The sequence below is a fragment of the Ranitomeya variabilis genome, chromosome 8 (genome assembly GCF_051348905.1).
Source record: "Ranitomeya variabilis isolate aRanVar5 chromosome 8, aRanVar5.hap1, whole genome shotgun sequence".
Lineage (NCBI taxonomy): Eukaryota > Metazoa > Chordata > Amphibia > Anura > Dendrobatidae > Ranitomeya > Ranitomeya variabilis.
The window spans coordinates 50,090,328-50,109,238 of NC_135239.1; the positions used below are offsets into that span (position 1 = coordinate 50,090,328).

The 18,911-nt window shown below is 42.3% G+C and overlaps 1 protein-coding gene across 4 annotated transcripts in view; it reads right to left on the reverse strand.

The window, feature by feature from the left end:
* The window catches only part of DPYD (dihydropyrimidine dehydrogenase), a 1,626,828-nt gene that overhangs the window by 1,023,205 nt on the left and 584,712 nt on the right, over positions 1 to 18,911 (reverse strand). The gene's annotated exons all lie outside the window — the stretch shown is intronic.

Genomic DNA, 18,911 nt, shown 5'->3' on the forward strand with positions numbered 1-18,911 from the left:
TTCTTAGATCCTGTAAAAACACAGCAGCTCCATCATTTCTCCAGTAGCCCTGGTCGGGTATTGTAGTTCCAGCCTCTATACAATTGAACAGGGGGGTGTAGTTTTGTTGGACATGTTGTGTTCTGGCAGCATCTGAGAACTTCTAGCCACTGCTAGAAAAATCTGGTCTGCAGGGTTTCTGAATCCCCGCCGATTAGATATTGATGAGCTATCCTAAGATTAGGCCATCAATAAAAACATACTGCCAACCTTTTTAGAATCAAGTCTACAGAGAAACTCTGCACATAATACTCAGATTACTTGCAAGAGAAATAGACATGTTGCGGATCTGAAACATGCACCGCAGGTCAGTTGATGCTCAGTAAAAAAAGCTCAGTGGCTCTGAGATTCCTATAAATCCCATCCACTTTGCTGGAACTTTAACGCACTGCATTTTTGATTCAGTGAAAATATGCAACATTAAAAGCTCGCCAAATACTCATCATGGGCTTAGAGTCCAATTGCCACCATAGGTGAAACGACTTTGCTGAAACTTCAACCTTTGCTTTCTCGACAAACTATACTCCTCCAGAGAAAGACTCGTTCATCTTTTAAGTCTTCTGGTTTAAGTTCCCCAGTTGGAAACTCCAGTAAAAAGCAGCTCATGTGTATATTATTAGTATAATAATAATTTGCAGAAAATGACGCATCACATGAAGGCAAGAAGAAGCACAATTCATATTCTCCTTGGATTCAGCTCTCGGAGAATGAATTCTAGCTATTCATCCTTAGCATAGGCTTTTTAGAAATACAATCCTTCATTATGTGGAATGAAAATGGTAACAGAACAGCAATAACCATGGAATGTTTCCTAAACATAAAATAAAATGTAGCCAAACACATCAGCTGTGCAGAAGTCATTTACGAATGCTGCCCATAATGTACATATTACACAGATAAATGCCTGCTATACCATCCCGTTGGCACTTTAATACCATATAAATTCACAGGAAACCACTTGAATTTGTTTTTTATGATTTGAGATGTGGAACACAAAACACGCAAACACTTCACATTGCAAAGCTCGATTTGATGCATGCTGCAAGTACGTGCATTGAAAGCAGCTTTTCCTTTTTTTACTTATGCGATATTCCGAAGCGATGAGCCAGGACGGTACATGCAGTTTTCTAGCGTGATGAATTAATATCTCCTATGCGTTGCATTCACAAGTGTTTGAATGAATACAGATCAACTCAGGTGAAAAGCTTAAAGATCTAGAAACCAGTGTTTACTCCTGAACACCATTAGAGGAATCATATATCTCTCAATCATTTCAGTTCATTGAGTAAACTGACAAGAGCGAGCCTATGCACAAGGGAGGAAACGTCTAACACTTGACGGATGTTTTTTCTCTTGACATGTTGTAAATTTAGATGATTCAAACGTACAACATATGGCTTCACTTATGGAAAAGAACATTTTCTTGCATTGCAAATGTTTATTGCATCACTAGGTAGAAAGGATTTAGAGAACATATGTAATGCCTTCATTTATCAGAGATATAGTTATAGAGCAGACAAGAAGCTAAAAATACCAGGAATTAGATTTGAGAAAATGGTTTACATTTTCAAGAACACAAAGGGAGGATATTATCATCATAAGGGCTCATTTTTAAAATGGTGGTCCAACCTTATGGTACAAGTCTGCAGTCACTCTATGTGACTGCAGACTTGTGAATCCCCACATTGTGCGCAGTAAGGATTCTCCAGTGCCGACACCAGGAGCGGTAGTTATGTGACCACAACTATGTGATATGCATATTTCCGGCATGGCAGGCCTCCTTCAATAAACTTTCATTGAGCGCACTTCTAGTTGGCATGATACCGCAGGTATGCAAATCGCAAACTTGCTGCTTCCGGCACTGGCAAATTCTCACAGCATGCAGTGCATGCAATGTGAGGATTCACAAGATTGCAGTCACATAGCGTGAGTGCAGAATTGAAGCCTAAGACCAGACAACCCATTTAAGTTTGTTTTTTACTTCTGGCTGCTTTACTATTTAACACTTTGGCGCAGATAAAGATAAAGTGTTGTTTGATAAGTGTGGTGCACCTTTAGAAATAACATTTCTTTCTGACACTGTTTTTGAACTTGTTTAGAGATGAACGAATTGATTCAATTTGAATCAAGTTTAAGTAGGCTATTTACTAATTCACTGATCCTGGCAAATTAGAACAAGTTGTGATGCAATTGGAAATTGCCAAAATATTGTCCAAATATCCTTTTACATTGTAGAAGATTGCAACAGCAAGATAAAGCTCACAGTCAGGGCAGGTTCCCCATAATGCCTTGTAGCTGTCACATCATATAGTATAGTATATTCAGTCAGGAATATTATCATAGTCCGTATAAAAAACAAAGACAGGGAATGCAGCAGCCATTTTCACTTGAATCTGGATAGTGAAAGCATGCCACAGCTCACAAATTATCAAATCAAATTGAGATTCTGTTTTGGCTTTCATCCTAAGGCTATGTGCACACGATGCAGATTTACTGCGGATATGAAGTGTTTTTTTCCATGCAGAAACGCTGCAGATCCACAAAGTGATTTACAGTACAATGTAAATCAATAGGAAAAAAAATGCTGTGCTAATGGTGCGGAAAATTCAGCACGGAAAAAGCATCGGATTGAAAGAAGGAGCACATCACTTCTTTTGTACGGATCTGCAGCTTTTCTGCACCCATTCCATTATAGAAATCCGCAGGGGTAAAAAACACATGAAATCCGCACTGAATCCCCAGTAAATCCGCAGGAAAAACGCACAAAATCCACAAGAAAAATGCATCAAATCTGCACCTGCGTTTTCTGCCAGGAGATGTAGATTTTGTGCAGAAAATTCTGCACCCAAATCTGCAACATGTGCACATAGCCTAAGTCATATTGCAAGACTTACTAAAGGATTGATTGTGACTTGTAGGATCTCTACTTCCAACAAGTGGTGCTACATAGAGTTCAAGTCCTCTTTCTCTCTGAAGAGGAAATTTGCATATAAAATTTCCCAAAGGAGCATTGAATGGTGAATAACCCTCCTTACCTTGACAAACCAGAGCTTATATGTCACTCTCCACAAGGAGAAGCCTTACCCCTATGACCCCAGTCCAGAGCCTCTCATCTAGCCAAATCAGGTCTCATCCTTTACACTGAGGAGGGCCAATAGCCCGAAACACTGTGTCTGCAAATTGAGATACTGATTTGGCTTTTATCCTAAGTTATATTGCAGGACTTGTTAAAGGGTTGATCGTGACTCGTAGGATCGCTACTTCCGACAGGTGGCGCTATAGAGTTCAAGTCCTGTTTCTCTCTGAAGAGGCAATTTACATATAAAATTTCCCAGAGGACCATTGCATGGTGAATAAGCTTCCTTACTAGTGTTGAGCGATACCTTCCGATACTTGAAAGTATCGGTATCGGATAGTATCGGCCGATATCCGAAAAATATCGGATATCGCCGATACCGATACCCGATACCAATACAAGTCAATGGGACACAAGTATCGGAAGCTATCCTGGATGGTTCCCAGGGTCTGAAGGAGAGGAAACTCTCCTTCAGGCCCTGGGATCCATATTCATGTAAAAAATAAAGAATTAAAATAAAAAATATGGATATACTCACCCCTCCGGCGGCCCCTGGACCTTACCGATGTAACCGGGAGCCTCCGTTCCTAAGAATGAGGAGTTTAGGACCTTCGATGACGTCGCGGCTTGTGATTGGTCGCGTGACCGCTCATGTGACCGCTCACGCAACCAATCACAAACCGCGACGTCATCGCAGGTCCTAAACTCCTCATTCTTAGGAACGGAGGCTCCCGGTTACATCGGTAAGGTCCAGGGCCGCCGGAGGGGTGAGTATATCCATATTTTTTATTTTAATTCTTTATTTTTTACATGAATATGGATCCCAGGGCCTGAAGGAGAGTCTCCTCTCCTCCAGACCCTGGGAACCATACACTGGGAACTTCCGATTCCGATTTCCGATATCACAAAAATGTCGGAACTCGGTATCGGAATTCCGATACAGCAAATATCGGCCGATACCTGATACTTGCGGTATCGGAATGCTCAACACTATTCCTTACCTTGACAAGCCAGAGCTGGTATGTCACTCTCCACAAGAAGCACTACCCCTTAGACCCCAGTCCATAGCCTCTCACCTAGCTAAATCAGATCTCATACACTGACAAGGGCCAATAGCCAGAAACACCGTGTCTGCAAAATTAGATACTGATTTGGCTTTTATCCTAAGTCATGTTGAGAGACTCATTAAAGGGTTGATTGTGACTTGTAGGATCAGTACTTCCAACAGGTGGCGCTATAGAGTTTAAGTCCTCTTTAGTCTCTGAAGAGGCAATTTGCAATAGAGAAATAGAGAGAAAGCAATAAAACAGGACAAATTCTACAGATAGTGTGTTACATCAGAGCAGTGAAGAACAATTACCATCAATTTACCAATGGCCGTATATATTGAGACCACTTGGTGGTTTCCTTTACACTACAAGCCTACAAGTCTCATCAGCAATGCCATGATGCAGCCTGAATCCCATCACCAGGCCAAAAATTTGATGGAAATCTGTTGTGAATTGAACTTTTTGGCTCCCTCTTGTGGTCACTAGCGACATGACACTTTGATTTTCTTTCCCCAGCTTGGTACCCACCTGGTTCGTTAGTCCAGGGGTGTTGCTATTTAAACTCCCTGGATTCTCAGTCTGGTGCCTGGCATCGTTGTAATCAGTTCCTTTCTGTTTGCTCCTGTCTGCTGGTCCTGGTTCTTTGCAAAATAAGCTAAGTCCTGCTTCCTTATTTTTTGGTTATTTGCATTGCTCTTATTTTTGTCCAGCTTGTACTAAATGTGATTCCTGATATTGCTGGAAGCTCTAGGGGGCTGATATTCTCCCCCCGTGCCGTTAGACGGTTCGGGGGTTCTTGAATATTCAGCGTGGAAATTTTGATAGGGTTTTTGCTGACCGTATAAGTCATCTTCCTATATTCTGCTATTAGTCAGTGGGCCTCTCTTTACTAAAACCTAGTTCATTCTTACGTTTGTCTTTTCTTCTTACCTCACCGTTATTATTTGTTGGGGGCTTGTATCCTACTTTGGGGTCTTTTCTCTGGAGGCAAGAAAGGTCTATTGTTTCCCTTCTAGGGTTAGTTAGTTCTCCGGCTGGCGCGAGACGTCTAGAACCAACGTAGGTACGTTCCCCGGCTACTGCTATTTGTTGTGCTAGGATCAGTTACACGGTCAGCCTAGTTACCACTGCCCTATGAGCTGGTTTTTTGTGTGTGCAGACTTGGTAATAACCTCTGAGACCCTCTGCCACTGGGGTCATAACAGTATGCCAGGTCAAAAGTAATACTTATTGCATTGCAGAAGTGGGATTATAAGAAAGGAAATTCTGAGTTTTTTTTTTTTTTCTTTCTTCCTCCCCTTTATCTCTGAGTGGCTTGAGCTTGCTGCAGACATGAATGTCCAGACTTTGATTACTAGTGTGGATCAGCTTGCTGCTCGTGTGCAGGGCATTCAAGATTTTGTTACTTGTAGTCCTATGTCAGAACCTAAAATACCTATTCCTGAACTGTTCTCTGGAGACCGATTTAAGTTTAGGAATTTTCAGGAATAATTGTAAATTGTTTCTATCTCTGAGACCTCGTTCGTCTGGAGACTCAGCTCAGCAAGTAAAAATTGTTATCTCTTTCTTGCGGGGCGACCCTCAGGATTGGGCCTTCTCGTTAGCGCCAGGAGATCCGGCATTGGCAAATATTGATGCGTTTTTTCTGGCGCTCGGGTTGCTTTACGAGGAACCCAATCTTGAAATTCAGGCAGAAAAAGCTTTGCTGGCTATCTCTCAGGGCCAGGATGAAGCTGAAGTGTATTGCCAAAAATTTCGGAAATGGTCTGTGCTTACTCAGTGGAATGAGTGTGCTCTGGCCGCAAATTTCAGAAATGGCCTTTCTGAAGCCATTAAGAATGTGATGGTGGGTTTCTCCATTCCTACAAGTCTGAATGATTCCATGGCGCTGGCTATTCAAATTGACCGGCGTTTGCGGGAGCGCAAAGCCGCTAATCCTCTGGTGGTGTTGTCTGAACAAACACCTGATTTAATGCAATGTGGTAGAATTCAGACTAGAAATGAACGGAAAAATCATAGACGTCAGAATGGGTTGTGTTTTTACTGTGGTGATCCTACACATGTTATATCAGCATGCTCTAAACGCTTAACAAAGGTGGTTAGTCCTGTCGCCATTGGTAATTTGCAACCTAAATTTATTTTGTCTGTGACCTTAATTTGCTCATTGTCTTCGTACCCTGCTATGACGTTTGTGGATTCTGGTGCTGCCCTGAGTCTTATGGATTTTTAATTTGCCAAACGCTGTGGTTTTGTTCTTGAGCCGTTGGTAAATCCTATCCCTCTTAGAGGTATTGATGCTACGCCATTGGCAGAAAATAAGCCGCAGTTTTGGACACAGGTAACCATGTGCATGACTCCTGAACATCGGGAGGTGATTTGTTTTCTGGTTCTGCATAAGATGCATGATTTGGTCGTTTTGGGTCTACCATGGTTACAGACCCATAATCCAGTTTTGGATTGGAAGGCAATGTCTGTGTCAAGTTGGGGCTGTCAGGGAATTCATGGCGATTCCCCGCCGGTGTCTATTGCTTCCTCTACTCCTTCAGAAGTTCCTGAGTATTTGTCTGATTATCAGGATGTATTCAGCGAGTCCAGGTCCAGTGCTCTTCCTCCTCATAGGGACTGTGACTGCGCTATAGATTTGATTCCGGTTAGTAAATTTCCTAAGGGAAGATTATTTAATCTGTCTGTACCTGAGCATACCGCAATGCGTTCGTATATCAAGGAGTCTCTGGAGAAGGGGCATATTCGTCCATCCTCTTCCCCTCTTGGTGCGGTATTCTTTTTTGTGGCCAAGAAGGACGGATCTTTGAGACCTTGTATAGACTATCGGCTTCTGAATAAAATCACTGTTAAATTTCAGTATCCTTTGCCTCTGTTGTTGGACTTGTTTGCCCGGATTAAGGGTGCCAAGTGGTTCACCAAGATAGATCTTCGTGGTGCGTACAACCTTGTGCGCATTAAGCAGGGAGATAAATGGAAAACTGCATTTAATACGCCCGAAGGTCATTTTGAGTACTTGGTGATGCCTTTTGGGCTCTCTAATGCCCCTTCAGTGTTTCAGTCCTTTATGCATGATATTTTCCGGAAGTACCTGGATAAATTTATGATCGTTTATCTGGATGATATTCTGGTTATTTCTGATGATTGGGACTCCCATGTAAAGCTGGTCAGGATGGTGTTTCAGGTTTTGCGTGAGAATGCTTTGTTTGTCAAGGGCTCAAAGTGTCTCTTTGGAGTGCAGAAGGTTCTGCGGTGGAGATGGACCTAGTCAAGGTCCGAGCTATTCATGATTGGACTCAACCCACGTCAGTTAAGAGTCTTCAGAAGTTCTTGGGTTTTGCTAACTTCTACCGTCGTTTTATCGCTAACTTTTCTAGCGTTGTTAAACCTTTGACGGATATGACCAAGAAAGGTTTTGATGTTGCTAACTGGGCTCCTGCAGCCGTGGAAGCTTTCCAAGTGCTGAAGCGCCGGTTTACTTCGGCGCCTGTTTCGTGTCAGCCTGATGTCTCACTTCCCTTTCAGGTTGAAGTGGATGCTTCTGAGATCGGTGCAGGGGCCGTTTTGTCGCAGAGAGACCCTGGTTAATCTATAATGAGACCATGTGCTTTTTTTTCTAGGAAGTTTTCGCCTGCTGAGCGGAACTATGATGTTGGCAATCGGGAGTTGTTGTTGGCCATGAAGTGGGCATTTGAGGAGTGGCGTCATTGGCTCGAGGGTGCTAAGCATCGTGTGGTGGTCTTGACTGATCACAAAAATCTGATGTATCTCGAGTCTGCTAAACGCCTGAATCCTAGACAGGCCCGTTGGTCATTGTTTTTCTCCCGTTTTGACTTTGTGGTCTCGTACCTACCGGGTTCAAAGAATGTGAAGGCTGATGCTCTTTCTAGGAGCTTTGTGCCTGACTCTCCTGGAGTCTCAGAGCCAGCTGGTATTCTTAAAGAGGGAGTTATCTTGTCGACCATTTCTCCGGATTTGCGACGTGTGTTGCAGAGATTTCAGGCTGGTAGACCTGACTCTTGTCCACCTGACAGACTGTTTGTTCCTGATAAATGGACCAGCAGAGTCATTTCCGAGGTTCATTCCTCGGTGTTGGCAGGGCATCCGGGGATTTTTGGCACCAGAGATTTGGTGGCTAGGTCCTTTTGGTGGCCTTCCTTGTCATGGGATGTACGGTCGTTTGTGCAGTCCTGTGGGACTTGTGCTCGAGCTAAGCCTTGCTGTTCTCGTGCCAGCGGGTTGCTCTTGCCCTTGCCTGTCCCGAAGAGGCCTTGGACACACATTTCCATGGATTTCATTTCTGATCTCCCGGTGTCTCAGGGTATGTCTGTCATCTGGGTGGTATGTGATCGCTTTTCGAAAATGGTCCATTTGGTGCCTTTGCCTAAGCTGCCTTCTTCTTCCGATCTGGTACCGGTGTTCTTTCAGAATGTGGTTCGCTTACACGGCATTCCTGAGAATATTGTGTCTGACAGAGGATCCCAGTTTGTTTCCAGGTTCTGGCGATCCTTTTGTGCTAGGATGGGCATTGACTTGTCGTTCTCGTCTGCCTTTCATCCTCAGACTAATGGACAAACGGAGCGAACTAATCAGACTCTGGAGGCTTATTTGAGGTGTTTTGTTTCGGCAGATCAGGATGATTGGGTGACCTTCTTGCCGTTGGCTGAGTTTGCCCTTAATAATCGGGCTAGTTCCGCTACTTTGGTTTCGCCATTTTTCTGCAACTCTGGTTTCCATCCTCGTTTTTCCTCGGGACATGTGGAGCCTTCTGACTGTCCTGGGGTAGATTCTGTGGTGGATAGGTTGCAGCAGATCTGGAAGCATGTGGTGGACAACTTAAAATTGTCACAGGAGAAGGCTCAGTGTTTTGCCAACCGCCGCCGCGGTGTGGGTCCCCGAGTTCGTGTTGGGGATTTGGTGTGGTTGTCTTCTCGATTTGTTCCTATGAAGGTCTCCTCTCCTAAATTTAAGCCTCGCTTCATCGGTCCTTACAAGATATTGGAAATCCTTAATCCAGTGTCCTTTCGCTTGGATCTTCTGGTGTCGTTTGCCATTCACAACGTGTTCCATAGGTCCTTGTTGCGACGCTACGTTGTGCCTGTGGTTCCTTCTGCTGAGCCTCCTGCTCCGGTGTTGGTTGAGGGCGAGTTGGAGTACGTGGTGGAGAAGATCTTGGATTCTCGTCTCTCCAGACGGAGACTTCAGTATCTGGTCAAGTGGAAGGGCTATGGTCAGGAGGATAATTCCTGGGTGGTTGCCTCTGACGTGCATGCGGCCGATTTAGTTTGTGCCTTTCACACTGCTCATCCTGATCGCCCTGGTGGTCTTGGTGAGGGTTCGGTGACCCCTCCTTAAGGGGGGGGTACTGTTGTGAATTAGACTTTTTGGCTCCCTCTTGTGGTTACTAGTGATATTACTCTGGGAGTTTCTTCCCTCAGTTTGCACCCACCTGGGCCGTTAGTCCAGGGGTGTTGCTATATAAACTTCCTGGATCCTTTGTCCAGTGCCTGGCATCGTTGTAATCAGATCCTTTCTGTTTGCTCCTATCTGCTGGTCCTGGTTCGTGCTAAATTAAGCTAAGTCCTGCTTCTTTGTTTTTTGGGTTATTTGCTTGCTCTCATTTTTGTCCAGCTTGAACTAAATGTGATTCCTGACCTTGCTGGAAGCTCTAGGGGGCTGGTGTTCTCCCCCCAGGCCGTTAGACGGTTTGGGTTTCTTGAATTTCCAGCGTGGATATTTTTGATAGGGTTTTTGCTGACCATATAAGTTATCTTACTATATTCTGCTATTAGCTAGTGGGCCTCTCTTTGCTAAATACCTAGCTCATTCTTACGTTTGTCTTTTCCTCTTACCTCACCGTTATTATTTGTTGGGGGCTTGTATCCAACTTTTGGGGTCTTTTCTCTGGAGGCAAGAAAGGTCTTTATTTTCCCTTCTAGGGTTAGTTGGTTCTCCGGCTGGCGCGAGACGTCTAGAATCAACGTAGGCACGTTCCCCGGCTGCTGATATTTGTGGTGCTAGGATTAGATATATGGTCAGCCCAGTTACCACTGCCCTATGAGCTGGTTTTTGTGTTTGCAGACTTAGTAAATATTTCTGAGACCCTCTGCCATTGGGGTCATAACACCTGTAACTTCGTCTTTAAGAGGCTCCTCTGTCTTCCACTCATTACCTGTAGTAAAGGCACCTGTTTGAACTTGTTATCAGTATAATAGACACCTGTCCACAACCTCAAACAGTCACACTCCAAACTCCACTATGGTGAAGACCAAATAACTCATTGAACATTATTACTATGAAAGGTAAAGGGTGTGAGGAAATTTCCAACTCTTTTGTTCACACACTGCGGCAATTGAGCATTTTTTATTTACTGCAGTTAAACCACAGCATTTAAGCCCCAATATTTGAAAATCATGTAAAAAAAAACACACAATGTGACCACAACATATGAATGCAAACGTATGGTATGTGCACATGAATGGATCAAAGGTTTTTCCACCCAGATTTTTTTGAATGAAAATCTGCTGTATTTCAAAATCTCATCTTCAAATCATAAACTATTTAGGTTAAATTAACTAGAGCTACAGATACGAAATCTCAAAATGTAAATTTATGCTGGATTTTCACCATTTACAATCTAAAAGGGGAAATGTATGGTAAATTCACAACAATTTTGAAGCAAAAGTTAAAAAAGTTGGCGTGGATTTTGCTACTTCAAAATTAATTTCATATTTTGTGCAGGAGAAAATCTGCATTAGCTAGACACCATGTGGACATAACCTTAGACTAAATTCACACATTAATGTCACACATACATCTGTTGTATGATTTTTGCCTAAACAATACATGGATCCATAGAATCACTTGAATGTATACAGACAACTGTGACAACATGTATTTGTGTGTAAAACCATGAGACTCAAAACAGGTCCTATTCTGATCTGTGTTTTCGGACCACAATCAGCCATTCAACTTTATGGGGATCAGTTGATAAAATCTGGGTTGGTGTATGTCCCTTTCTATTCCTGCTTTAATCATTGGCCGACACAGGATGATTGTTCAGTAGCCTTGCTTTACTCATGGGACTTGGGTTATGGTCATTACTTCTATATTCGTTTTTCTTTCTTCCTGCAGTCAGCTTTGGGTTGGACTGCTCACTATTTAACCACCTGAGAACTAGTTCCCACTGCAGCCAGTTATAGCCTTACTAGCTCTATTTACCAAAGTATGTCCCTAAATATCATAAACTGATATGGCACTTCAAATAATTTACTGACACAAATGGACTTACAAAACTTTGTAGTCCAAAGAAGAGAACCATAAATATGAAAAGCACAGAAACTTTATTGGAAATCTTTAAAATACAAAAAGACCATAGAAATATATAAACAACAATGTTCAGTAGGGGGCCCTAAATACGGCATAAGAAAACTCCACATATCAAGCATGGTAAAGATATAACTCCAAATCTACCAGTAAGAAAGTAAGTAGTAGATATTAATAATACAGTAGAAAATATAATATACGTGCTGAATAGCTGATTTGGACCTGAAATTACCCTAGCATGGGTCACTGTAAACATAAAAGAATATTTTGTGTGTGTACCAGGTCGTTGGACACTTTACCCAATAGAGAAATACAGTAAAAGATCCCACCTATCTAAGTGTACAAAACTCTGCAATAATAATCAAAAGGAATATCTTGCAAGAGCTAGGCAACAGTGGATGGGTAGATATATTACCTCTAATGTCACAGGTAGTGTTGAGCGATACCGTCCGATACTTGAAAGTATCGGTATCGGAAAGTATCGGCCGATACCGGCAAAGTATCGGATCTAATCCGATACCGATACCCGATACCAATACAATTCAATGGGACTCATGTATCGGACGGTATTCCTGATGGTTCCCAGGGTCTGAAGGAGAGGAAACTCTCCTTCAGGCCCTGGGAACCATATTAATGTGTAAAATAAAGAATTAAAATAAAAAATATTGCTATACTCACCTCTCCGACGCAGCCTGGACCTCACCGAGGGAACCGGCAGCGTTCTGTGCTTAAAATGCGCGCATTTCCTTCCTTCCGTGGCGTCACGGCTTCTGATTGGTCGTGTGCCGCCCATGTGGCCACGACGCGACCAATCACAGCAAGCCGTGACGTAATTTTGAGGTCCTGGAAGCTTAATTCTAGGCATTCAGGATTTTAAAATTACGTTTCGGCTTGTGATTGGTCGCGTCGCGGTCACATGGGCGACGCGACCAATCACAAGCCGTGACGTCACGGGAGGCAGGACACGCGCGCATTTTAAAATTACGTTACAGCTTGTGATTGGTTGCGTGCCACCCATGTGGCCGCAACGCGACCAATCACAGCAAGCTGTGATGTAATTTCAGGTCCTGAATGCCTATTTCTGCATTCAGGACCTGAAATTACGTCACGGCTTGATGACGTCGCGGCTTGTGATTGGTCGCATGACCCCTCATGTGACCGCTCACGCGACCAATCACAAGCCGCGACGTCATCGAAGGTCATTCACTCCCTGCATTCTTAGGAACGGAGGCACCGCTAAGAGCCAGGGTCGCCGGAGGGGTGAGTATATCAATATTTTTTATTTTTATTATTTATTTTTTACATGAATATGGATCCCAGGGCCTGAAGGAGAGTCTCCTCTCTTCCAGACCCTGGGAAACACACACTGGGAACTTCCGATTCCGATTTCCGATATCACAAAAATATCGGAACTCGGTATCGGAATTCCAATAGAGCAAATATCGGCCGATACCCGATACTTGCAGTATCGGAATGCTCAACACTACTCACAATGTGTAAAGGTGAGAATTTTACCTTACAATAAACTAATTGTTATTTTGGTAACTGCGCTATTGCGCCCCTCTCTTTACTGTTTCTAGTAAAAAATATTTATTAAAACCTAAAGGTACATGTATAAAGTGAACTCACTAATTGACAAATACACCAGGGGTGCTGTGAAGAATAAAGGGATCACAACACAATATCATGAGAACAAAATAATAATAAAAAATAAATATATATGTAAATATTAAACCAAAAATAAATACTTTATTCACACCATAAAAATATGGTAGACTTGCTAAAGTGACTTTAGTGCAACTAACAGTTGATAAAATCTGGGCTGGTGTCTGCCCCCTCTATTTTTTCTTTACTCACAGGATGATTGTTCAGTAGCCTTGTTTTACTTATGGAGCTTGGGTTATGGTCATTAATTCTTTATTCGTTTTTCTTTCTTCCTGCAGTCAGCTTTGGGTTGGACTACTCACTATTTAACCACCTGAGAATTAGTTTCCTCTGCTGCCAGTTGTAGCCTTACTAGCTCTGTTGTATAAATCAGATCTTGTTTCTTAGTGGATATACCTGACTTTGACTTGAGCTTGCTTATTGATCTTCCTCCTGCCTGTTGATTTTGTATCTCCCATACCTTCTGGCTGTGATCCATCTACCTAACAGTTCTTCTTGACAGCTTGCAACACCGAGTAGCAACTGACTCCGTGTACCCAGCTAAGGGGCTCTTGTGTGAGTTCAGCTTCATGTACAGAGGTTAAAGGGTGAAAGTCAGTACTACTTCTGGTACCTAGTAATTGAAGTGGCTAATACCAAGCCTGCTCATGGCAGTCATTTTTAGAACAGCCATATGACAACGAAAAGTGTCCACGTGACATTGTGAAACACAGATGCAAATTAGTAGACTTCCGATTTGCTTCCCTTTGCATCAGCATCTCACAGATCATTTACTTAGTGCTAAACTTGGTTAAAATAGGTAACCTTCCATGCTTCATTTTACTGGCTTGAGAAAAAAAGATGTTGCATCAGAGGAAAAAGAACAAACCAAATGCAACATTGATGCCACACTAATGCAATATGAATGATACATAACAACAAAATGTTCCGTTCTCACAGATGGTAATAGTCACATAGATTTTTGAATGTAGCTCAGGAAAACATTGGCCGATCCGTATAGCATAGTCCATACATGGAACGTGAAATACAGGTGTGTGAAGCCTCAGATTGAATTTATAAATAGCAAAATTAGTTGCAGAAACTTTTTTTTAATAGACCCAATCATTGAAATGGAGCTTGAAGAAATTTGAGTGCTTAGCACCAAAATAATCCCATTGTGAAAACCCTTATTTTTTTGTCATCCACATTAATTGACTGATTCAATGTGCACTAAAAATAACATTTATCTGCTGACAGGCCTGTAAAGAGGTGGACAAAGGTGACAGCGGGAAGACAACCAAAAGCAATATATAGATTTTTTGCTCTCCAACAACATATTGGACCTTTTTCATCCCTCTAGACAAAATCCATCACATATAATCCAATTTTAATCTCCCAGTAAAGAGCCATAAAATTAATTACCTTAGTCATTTAACTATAATTAAGTAGATAGGAGGATGCACGATCATTTAGAGGTATGACCTCTAGGGTCCTTTTTGGACCACACAGTTTGTCCATCTTTATCCCTGTCCTAAGGTCTATAAGATTGTAAAAGATAGACTTTTATAGAGATAATCTTTCGTCAAGAAGAATAATTTCAACACCATTTTTAAGGGAATCACCATTTAGACAATGTTCACACGTTGAGGATTATGTCAAGATTTGGGAATATGTAGGAATACGTACGATGACTAAATTCGAGTAGAATTTGATAACATTCAGCTGATGAATAGTGATGTATGTATAAAAGGTTTTATTTTTCTATACAAAAGAATTAATTTAGGAAAACTGTGTAGAAGAAAAAGTGTTTAACGCCCGAAGAAACCAATCACATCTCAGCTTTCTTTTCTTAAACGGATCTGGTAAAATGAAAATTGTGCTGTGATTGGTTGCTAGGGGCAACAAAGATCTTTTTTCTTTTAGACCATTTTCATATATGACACATTAGTCCATGGACATCACTTTAATGATGGATTTGGCAAATTATTTACCTTCATACATGAATGTTACGCTTGAGCTCCAGACTTTGGTATAGTTATCAATTCCAGTTCAAGTAAGCTACTGTATAATCAAGCTTGTATGTGATTTAAACCAGGTTCATGTGTATTTTGTTTTCACAGTCTATATAATGGCCAATATGACTGATCTAGTGATGAATCTCTCAACCTGAACTTGCAGCCTCATATGTATTGTGAGGGATCAGCTCTATGGTAGATGCTGGTTTACATGCAAGATTCAGTTTTTCGATTCAAACGGCAGTTTATTAAATATTCATAAACCGTCTAGTTTAACAAAATAAAATAGCCTCTTCAAAAAAGGTACAACAGAACAAAAATGAAATATAACCAGTGCATATAAAGCATGGGCTTTTACTCATAGACTCTAGCAGGTGTGAGCAGCAAATACAAAGCCTTCTCACCTTGCACACTCACAGAGACCATGAGACAGCACCAGCTGCCTTAAATCAGCCATTCACTGACCTAGACTGGAGGTCAGTGAGCAGCTGATCCCCACCAGCTCTTTCAGCTGCTCATAAAACCCGGACACATAGCAGGGGCCCTTTAAAACACCACTCAGCACTAAATGTGCTGGAGCCTGCTTCTCTGGGTCCTACATCACCAAGGCTTGGCACCTCAGGGACACATACCTTCTGTCCATGACCTGTCCAGCTGCCACCTTACAGTATCTACAGACCATGAAATTTACTCATGTAAAACTGTGCATAAACAGGGACAGAAATATTTGGACAGTGATGCAAGTTTTAGAATTTTAGCTGTTTAGCAAACCATATTTAAGATACATTTATATAATCAATTTGGTCTTAGAGTCTTACAGACTTTTAGCTTTAAAGGGAACCTGTCACCCCCAAAATCGAAGATGAGCTAAGGCCACTGGCATGAGGGGCTTATCTACAGCATTCTGTAATGCTGTAGATAAGCCCCCGATGTATCCTGAAAGATGAGAAAAAGAGGTTAGATTATACTCACCTGGGGGTGGTCCGATCCGATGGGTGTCGCAGTCCGGTCCGGGGCCTCCTATCTTCATAGGATAACATCCTCTTCTTGTCTTCCTGCTGCAGCTCCGGTGCAGGCGTACTTTGTCTGCCCTGTTGAGGGCAGAGCAAAGTACTGCACTGAGCAGATGCTGGGCCTCTCTGACCTTTCCCGGCACCTGCGCACTGCAGTACTTTGCTCTGCCCTCAACAGGGCAGACAAAGTACGCCTGCGCCGGAGCTGCAGCATGGATACAAGAAGAGGATGTCATTGTAAGAAGATGGTAGGCACTGGACAGGACTACGACGCCCATTGGACCAGACTGCAGCAGGGCCGCCCCTGGGTGAGTATAATCTAACCTCTTTTTCTCATCTTCAGGATACATCGGGGGCTTATTTACAGCATTACAGAATGCTGTAGATAAGCCCCTGATGCCGGTGGCCTTAGCTTATCTTCAATTTTGGGAGTATCAGGTTCCCTTTAATTTGAGAGTGTTCACATAAGAATAATTGGATTAAGGGTTTAGGGATTACAGATCTTTAATATGTAGTTGCCTCTTTTTAAAAGGATGAAACATAATTGGAAATTTATCTCAAAAGCTCTTTAATGGGCTGCATGGGCTGTTCCCTCATTAATCCATCATCAATTAAGCAAAGATCAACAGCTGATTCCAGATATGGCATTTGCAGTTGGTAGCTGTTGCTGTGAACCCACCATATGCGGTCAAAAGAGCTCTCAGTGGAAGAGAAACAGACCATAATTAGGCTGAAAAAAATAAGAAATACATCAAACAGATAGCAGAACTGTTAGGAGTGGCCAAATTAATGACTTGGTACATTCTTCAAAAATAGATGGCACTGGGGAGCTTGGGGACTCAAAAAGGCCTGGATGTCCATGGAAGACAAAAGTGGTGGATGATCACAAAATTCTTTCCATGGTGAAGAAAAAGCACTTCACAAAATTCACCCAAGTGAAGAAGTTCATGAAAGCAAATACAGAGGATTCACCACAAGGTGCAAACCATTAATCAGCTTTAAAAATAGGCCAGATTAGACTTTGCAAAAAAAATCCCTTCTAAAATAGCAAGCCCAGTTCTGGAAAAAATATTCTGCGGATAGATGAAACCAAAATCAACATGTCCCAGAATGATGGGAAGAAGAAATTATGAAGAAGGCTTGGAACGGCTCATGAAAGCACACCACATCCTCTGTAAAACATGGAAACATGGACACAGAACATTCATATGGTTATTGTATGAGAATGAAAGTTGGTTGGCCTGTCCAAATAGAACCACAATAAGCTTCCATATGGTTTGTTGGCAGCCTGGATTTGTCTGTGTAATGGAGAGATTAGTTTAAAGATCTTTAAAATGGAAGATTTTATCCAAAAATTAAATCTGATAAGTATTAATTTAGGCCACTGTTGAATATAATCCTCAGGACCAAAGTCTGAAATCTTTAAAATTTTTGTCCCATAGCATCCATGAGTACAATGCCTGATGGTCAATTGAATGATAGAATGTAATGATTGAATAATAAAATGCAACAAGATTACACTGGCGCTGTCCTATTGAACTGAACGTGTAAGCTGCTGGCAACCTGGCAGGTGGGATGTGCGAGCCTGCCCACAAGAAATGTCCAAATCAAAAAACAAACAGGGCTGCCGCGCTAAAAACACATAAAAACACATAAACATATAGCGGTGCCCACCTTCTAGTATCTGTGTCCACCCGTGTCTGCGCAATCAGAAGTGTAGGAGCGGCACTACTTGGTGTGTGCCCGAAGTGGCTGGTATTGCGGATGGCTAAGCTGGGTACGCAGGTGGGGAGCGTCCTCCCTTTGCACCCCAGGTGGCTCCCGGATTACCCACTGCAACAACCGGCGGTACGCCTCGGCCGAACGCGCCGCCGTGTAGCAGCGTGGAGTGTAGGGGGCGTGGTTTAGCGGTGACGTCACCTGTCCGTAGAAAACGGACATGTACAAGGGCCAATGACCGACGCGTTTCGAGGGAACCGTCCCTCTTTCTCAAGGTCCCACACACCAAGTAGTGCCGCTCCTACTCTTCTGATTGTGCAGACACGGGTGGACACAGATACGAGAAGATGGGCACCGCTATATGTTTATGTGTTTTTATGTGTTTTTAGCGCGGTAGCCCTCTGTTTGTTTAATGATTGAATAATGTTTGGTCTTATTTTCATTGTTATGAAACATAAATGGTGAAAACAATGTGAATTAAATGTATTTGATCGCATCTTTGTAACAATCGTTTACTAGAAAATAGTTTATTCAACGATTGCTCCATTATCAACCTACTTCTAGCTAAAGAAGCTCTCTAATCAAAGAGTTTGTCCTCTTAATGTATTGCAGTCATCATAATATTTGGCATTGTGCACTGCACTTACAATAAATTATTTTTCCCTTCTATTCAGTTAATTCCTCTCTTTTCCATTGTCATCACATGATTAACAACAGATTAACAACAGACTAGCTAAATCCTTCTAAGCTCTATGTGCAAGCAGGAAGTCTCTTTTCCTTGCATGAGTCATCATTGGAACTACAATTCAACATAACTGCAAAGTATTTGACAGCCCAGCTCCACTTTCCCTTCAACTCTTGACCCAGCTCCCATGGAAAAGAGAAGAAATAACTGGGTAGAAGGGCAAAATGACCAATTGTAAGTACACGGTGCTATATAATACGATGATTGCAATATATTAATAGGATAGAATGCTTGATGGGAGGAGTGCATATTTAATGTTTATGGCCACCTAAGGCCTCTTTT